The sequence below is a fragment of the Capricornis sumatraensis genome, chromosome 13, assembly GCF_032405125.1.
Source record: "Capricornis sumatraensis isolate serow.1 chromosome 13, serow.2, whole genome shotgun sequence".
NCBI classification, from domain to species: Eukaryota; Metazoa; Chordata; class Mammalia; order Artiodactyla; family Bovidae; genus Capricornis; species Capricornis sumatraensis.
The window spans coordinates 33,781,645-33,789,140 of NC_091081.1; the positions used below are offsets into that span (position 1 = coordinate 33,781,645).

The 7,496-nt window shown below is 42.4% G+C and overlaps 1 pseudogene; it reads right to left on the minus strand.

Annotated features, from left to right (window-relative positions):
• Positions 1-1,932: 1,932 nt before the first annotated feature.
• Positions 1,933-4,803, minus strand: LOC138089461 (myb/SANT-like DNA-binding domain-containing protein 7; annotated as a pseudogene).
• Between the last annotated feature and the right edge of the window lie 2,693 nt (positions 4,804-7,496).

Here is a 7,496-nt window from a genome sequence, read left to right on the forward strand (position 1 = left end):
CTTTTCTTCCTTCTAATCTACACTTAAACGAAACGAGGCTCAAAGATAGGGTGACATTCTGATCTACCTACAAAAACCCTGATTTATATCTGTAGTCCTGGTATAATTACTGATGTGAAACCTGTCACTTTGAAATGTGATGTGGTTGGAAAGATAAATTACTGGTCAAAATTATGAGTCACCCTATTCATAAAAGACTTCTCTGACCATTCTACATAAACTAGGAAACGAGCAGATCTCCACTATTTATGTGAGAAACACTAGAATTTGCATTTTTGGTGCTTTCTTTTTATCATTTACTGTGTGCCTCTCCCTAGTGGAATAAAAGACTGTGTGGGAACAGAGTCACGTCTGCTCCATTCATGTTGCATTTCCACTCCAAATGTACTGCTTGCAAAATATAGTGCACCCAAAAAAGTTGAATGAGTAAATATATAAATATTTGTTAAGTGATTTCAACCTGAGCATAGTGAAATTCTCATTATTATACATTATCCACAATGACATTTTTTTCTAACATATATAGCTTAATATTAGAGATTTTTTTCATCCTTAATAGAGAGTTGGAGATAGGCTTCCAAACTAGTTGGCCTGACAGGAGAAGGATCCAGATTTTTGCATGATGGATCCTCCTCCACCTCCTTCCGTGGATTTCTGGGCAAAGGTGTTCTGTACATCTCTATACAATGACCTATCTGGATAGTCAGAAGATGGCAGTGTTTTTTAAATGACCCTAGCTTAATCTCACTGGTCTTCCCTTTCTCCAAGAAAATCGAATCTGTCATTGGGTTGAGAATGTTTTAAAAATCCCCGGTATCTGCAACACTTTTTCCTTAGCACTTACTGCTTTTTAATGTAAAGGAATATGATTTTTCACTATTTCCAGGATGGTTGGTGGAAATCCCATCTGATCAATCTTGTTACATGGATGTTGTGATATTCACTAGGAGGAAAGGGTTACGTTTGTTTGTTTGTTTAGCTTAAAGTATTTGGGAAGCTGATATAATCCAAATAGTTTCCATGATGTCCAAATGACAAACCAAACCTAAAGTTATATAATTATGAACATAAAAAAAACCGAAACATGGAATGCAAAGAATTTACTTATAGGTAGTATTTTATACTGGAGACTTCCCTGATGGCTCAGAGGGTTTCTCATTATATCAAAGATTATCAACATGAACCAAAACACACAATTGTGGCTTCCTATCAGTTCTAAGTTATATCCATAGAGATAAGTGACTAAGGACAAGTAAAATGGAGGGAAAGATGGTTTGATTATTAAGTGGTTGCTGTAGGTATATCACAGAAACAGCAAACACAAAAAGAGACCAATACATGTTGTGTCTACATTAGCCTAATGAACTACAGAGAGATTTTAAGAAATGAAGATTGTAAATTCCAGGAAGCAGTCCAGTTAAACTAGTAGAGATTTAAGCAATGAGGTCACGGTATACAACCCTAATTCTGTATCTTGTCAACTGTTGTGCCACACACCAGCCTTCTCTTGGCCAAAGTCATAAGCTTTAATAACTTACATGCATATAGTGCTTTTAAACCCTTTCATATCTATTTCAGCCATCTGATCCTCACAACAACCTGTGAGGTAAGCAGGTTTAGCAGCTGAGAAAGCTGATGTAGAGAGGTAAACTAAAGTGTCTCCTATCAGTGACAAAGCCAGGGCTAGCTAGCTCTGCGCACTTGGCTACATCCTTCTTCTACTGGGCCCCCCCTTGCATTTCTAAAAGGTCTTTCAACTAGTGGAGATGCCTGGGAGCAGCCACTAGCATACAGGTTCCCATCACTCCACACATTAACTGTCCATCCACTCTGTTTTGTCTGAGGACACAGAAAAGGAGCCAGGGTGTCAGGAGGCGTTGGTTGGACCCAGGCTCTGCCAGTGTAGGAAATACACCCTCGCATGTTCGGCTCCTAACTTTTGGTGTTTGAAATTAACCTCTGAAGCAACTTTTCAAGTCCCAGCTGGAAAGCCCTGGTTGCCTCTTCCACTGCTGTGGCCAAGCATCTGACTACGACCACTGCACCCTTTAGGAGCTCACTGGCAATGTCCTGCTGACTGCTGGCCTCCTTGCCAATGGCAATCAGCTGGTCCAATTTTTCTTGCTCCTGCTTTGAAAATTCTTGTGTCAACCTCCTGTTTTCTGCCAGCTCAGCTGCAATAGTCCTGGCCACTGACCACCTTCTTCACTGGGGCCACTTGGGAGGGGGCTCACTGGTCAAAGGCCTATCCCCACCAGAAACAAAAGGAGCCCTGGAGGAGGAGGCTGGAGGCTGCTGTATGGAGGCCAACTCATGAGTGTTTCAGCTAGAGCTGGAGCAGGAGCTGGGCTCACCAGACAGAGCCAGTCTGGTCATGGGGCTGCTCTGACAAGGGGCAGCTACACCACTGTAAAGGTGGTGGGAGCTGCTGTAGCTGGGGGTCCCTTGAGCATACCCTTGAGCATACCCAAGGAGTTATCCCTGGAGTCCTCTAGGTCACTGGTTTCTGGCATCTGGTCACTGACCCTCAGATGACAATCCTCATCTGATTGCTTCACTGTTTTCAAAATAGGCAGATGCTCTGCTCCCTGAGTCCTTTTTGCTCCCAGAATGCTGGTTCCCTCCTCCCTCATGGTGTCAGGGGATGCTAAATTCAGGTCACTATTCTTGGCCCAAGCAGAGTCCTCCATTAACTTGTCTGCATCAGTCACTATCTGATTTCAGAGAAGCTGATTCAACACATCATAAAAGGGACAGTGTGGTGAGTTACCCATACTTGTGGTGTGGGCCACATAGGTTTTAAATATAAGTTCTTCAGGACTTTGACCAGCAAGGAGATAAGAAAGCCTTCCTCAGTGATCAATGCAAAGGAATAGAGGAAAACAATAGAATGGAAAAGACTAGAGATCTCTTCAAGAAAAGTAGAGATACCAAGAGAATATTTCATGGAAAAATGGGCACAATAAAGGAGAGAAATGGAATAGACCTAATAGAAGCAGAAGATATTAAGAAGAGGTGGCAAGAATACACAGAAGAGCTATATAAAAAAAAGGTCATCATGACCCAGATAACCATGATGGTGGGATCACTGGACTAGAGCCAGACATCCTGGAATACAAAGACAAGTGGGCCCTAGGAAGCATCACTATGAACAAAGCTAGTGGAGATGATGGAATTCCAGTTGAGCTATTTCAAACCCTAATAGATACTGTGAAAGTGCTGCATTCAATATGCCAGCAAATGTGGAAAACTTAGCAGTGGCCACAGGACTGGAAAAGGTCAGTTTTCATTCCAATCCCAAAGAACGGCAATAACAGAGAATGTTCAAACTACCACACAATTGCATTCATCTCACACTAGCAAAGTAAAGCTCAAATTCTCCATTACAAGCTACAACAGTACATGAACCGTGAACTTCCAGATGCTCAAGGTGGATTTAGAAAAAGCAAAGGAACAAGAGATCAGATTTACAACATCTGCTGGATCGTTGGAAAAGCAAGTTTCAGAAAAACATCTACTTCCACTTTATTGACTATGCCAGAGCCTTTGACTGTGTGGATCACAACAAACTGTGGAAAGTTCTTCAAGATATGGGAATACCAGACCACCTGACTTGCCTCCTGAGAAATCTGTAGGCAGGCCAAGCAACAATTAAAACTGGACATGGAGCAACAGACTGGTTCCAAATAGGGAAAGGAGGATGTCAAGGCTGTATATTGTCACCCTGCTTATTTAACTCATATGCAGAGTACATCATGAGAAATGCTTGGCTGAATGAAGCACCAGCTGGAATCAAGATTTCCAGGAGAAATATCAATAATCTCAGATATGCAGATGACACCACCCTTATGGCAGAAAGCAAAGAACTAAAAAGCCTCTTGATGAAAGTGAAAGAGGAGCGAGAAAAAGTTGGCTTAAAACTCAACATTCAGAAAACTAAGATCACAGCATTTGGTCTCATCACTTTATGGCAAATAGATGGGAAAATAATGGAAACGGTGACAGATTCTATTTTGGGGAGCTCCAAAATCACTGCAGATGGTGACTGCAGCCATGAAATTAAAAGACTCTCACTCCTTGCAAGAAAATCTTTGACCAACCTAGACAGCATATTAAAAAGCAGAGATATTATTTTGCTAACAAAGGTCCATCTAGTCAAAGCTATGGTTTTCCCAGTAGTCAAGTATGGATATGAGAGTTGGACTATAAAGAAAGCTGAGTGCCAAAGAATTGATGCTTTTGAACTGTGGTTTTGGAGAAGACTCTTGAGAGTCCCTTGGACTGCAAGGAGATCCAACCAGTCCATCGAAAAGGAAATCAGTCCTAAATATTCATTGGAAGGACTGATGCCGAAGCTGAATCTCCAATATTTTGGCCACCTGAGGCAAAGAATTGACTCATTTGAAAAGGCCGTGATGCTGGGAAGATTGAAGGCAGAAGGAGAAAGGGACAATAGAGGATGAGGTGGTTGGATAGCATCACCGACTTAGTGGACATGAATTTGAGTAAGCTCCAGGAGATGGTGATGGACAGGGAAGCCTGGTGTTTTGCAGTTAATGGGGTCACCAAGAGTCGGACAAGACTGAGTGACTGAACTGAACTGACTTTGAACTTGCAGCTGCACTGCAGCATGGTGCGGCAGAAGTCCTGCTACATCCACTTGGACACAGCCTGATAGACATCTGCGTTGTGATGCACGGTCTGCAGGCGCTGAACGTACTCCGCCTTGCCTAGTGTGGAGAGAAGCCTCCATATCTCCTGTCTGTACTACCGGATGCCTGCACGTCTATTGGAAGTCGCCATGGCAGACTGGGAAGAGAGGCTAACTGGGGGAGGCTCCCAGGCAGGAGAGTGCCGACCTGAAGGTGTGAGGAATTTCTGGGCACTCCAGTCTATCTCCACAAGCCAGCCGCTTCTTCCCTCTCTGGTGCTAATTGCTAAGAAGCCAGGTCTGAGGACTGCATTTCTGGCTGGAAGGCCACAGGGGAATGCAAGTTACAGGAGCAGTGTAAGGATAATTGTGGCAGTAAGTTAGGCGGAGCTACCTGTAAGTAGGTTGCAAAGAGGCAGGACGCCAGAGCTGAGAAAAGCTCAACTTTGGGAGGTCACTTAGGATGGGGACGGGCCAAGGACTACAAAGCGCCTTACTGGCTTGGTAACAAGGGGACTGGCTTCTTCACAGAATGCAGGATGCTTCCAAGGCTGAGACCTGGAAACACTGTGTAATTTCTGCCAAGGATCTGCTTGACTTTCATTATTGAGTTTGAAATATTCCTTATTCTACTTTGTTTTCCTGCCAGTCCAACAACCTCTTCATTTTTTGAGTAAGCAACAACAGCTGGAGTAACTCTGTCGCCTGCATCACTTGCAACCACGCCAGCCCAGCTACCGTTATGGGTGGCCACACAAACTGATGTGCAGCTCAGGTGAATCCCAGTGGCCGCCATGAGGCAGCAGAGAAGCCAGCAGCACTCAAGAAAGCAGTTTTGTATTACTATAAATATGCAAATTATAAATAAGAATATAACAATTTTACATGGTCTCAAACTGTGGGAATGCATTTGTGTCTGTAGCTGAAAATGCAGCAATGTATTCTTTCTAATTAAAATGAATTTTTATTAGCCTTAGGATGTTTCAAAAAAGAAAACAAATGTTTTTACTTACTTAGCTGGGGAACTAAGTAACTTGAAACAAAATTTAGTAGCATTCGAAATCTTTCATTTACTTCTAAAATATGTGTATTTTATCTCAGATCCTCATTTGACTTTTTGAATACGTTAATTTCCTTTAAAAAATCTCTATCTCCAAAGAAACAATTACTGCCTCCATCTTAAGATTGGGAACTAAATCAAGTTGCTGTGCCTTTTTAAACATATGTTTTCTTTTGTTAAGAGGAAGCATTAAAAAATGATTTTTTGTTAAATAATTGATTTTATTTATTAAATAGTCAGTCAGTCAGTTCAGTCGCTCAGTTGTGTCTGACTCTGCGACCCCGTGAATTGCAGCAGGCCAGGCTTCCCTGTCCATCATCAACTCCCGGAGTTCACTCAAACTTGCGTCCATCGAGTCAGTGATGCCATCCAGCCATCTCATCCTCTGTCATCCCCTTCTCCTCCTGCCCCCAATCCCTCCCAGCATCAGAGTCTTTTCCAATGAGTCAACTCTTTGCATGAGGTATCCAAGTACTGGAGTTTCAGCTTTAGCATCATTCCTTCCAAAGAACACCCAGGGCTGATTCCTTTAGAATGGACTGATTGGATCTCCTTGCAGTCCAAGGGACTCTCAAGAGTCTTCTTCAACACCACAGTTCAAAAGCATCTATTCTTCGGCACTCAGCTTTCTTCACAGTCCAGCTCTCACATCCACACATGACTACTGGAAAAACCGTAGCCTAGATTAGACAGACCTTTGTTGGCAAAGTAATGTCTCTGCTTTTGAATATACTGTCTAGGTTGGTCATAGCTCTCCTTCCAAGGAGTAAGCGTCTTTTAATTCCATGGCTGCAGTCACCATCTGCAGTGATTTTGGAGCCCAAAAATAAAGTCTGACACTGTTTCCACTGCTTCTGCATCTATTTCCCATGAAGTGATGGGACCAGATGCCATGATCTTCGTTTTCTGAATGTTGAGCTTTAAGCCAACATTTTCACTCTCCTCTTTCACTTTCATCAAGAGGCTCTTTAGTTCCTCTTCAATTTCTGCCATAAGGGTGGTGTCGTCTGCATATCTGAGGTTATTGATATTTCTCCCGGCAATCTTGATTCCAGCTCATGCTTCTTTTAGCCCAGCATTTCTCATGATGTACTCTGGGCAGTTCATGGTGGAGAGGTCTGACAGAATGTGGTCCACTGGAGAAGAGAATAGCAAACCACTTCATCATTCTTGTCTTGAGAACCCCATGAACAGTATGAAAAGGCAAAATGATAGGATACTGAAAGAGGAACTCCCCAGGTCAGTAGGTGCCCAATATGCTACTGGAGATCAGTGGAGAAATAACTCCAGAAAGAATGAAGGGATGGAGCCAAAGCAAAAACAATACCTAGTTGTGGATGTGACTGGTGATAGAAGCAAGGTCTGATGCTGTAAAGAGCAATATTGCATAGGAACCTGGAATGTTGGGTCCATGAATCAAGGCAAATTGGAAGTGGTCAAACAGGAGATGGCAAGAGTGAACATTGACATTCTAGGAATCAGTGAACTAAAATGGACTGGAATGGGTGAATTTAACTCAGATGACCATTTATCTACTACTGTGGGCAGGAATCCATTAGAAGAAATGGAGTAGCCATCATGGTCAACAGAAGATTCTGAAGTGCAGTACTTAGATGCAATCTCAAAAACGACAGAATGATCTCCGTTCGTTTCCAAGGCAAACCACTCAATATTAAATAGTATAATAAATTATAAATGAGATATGACCATTTTTCTAATACAGAAATAATTACATTTTTAACCCTTGAAAAAAATGAATGAGATGTTCAGTTGTACACCAAGCAT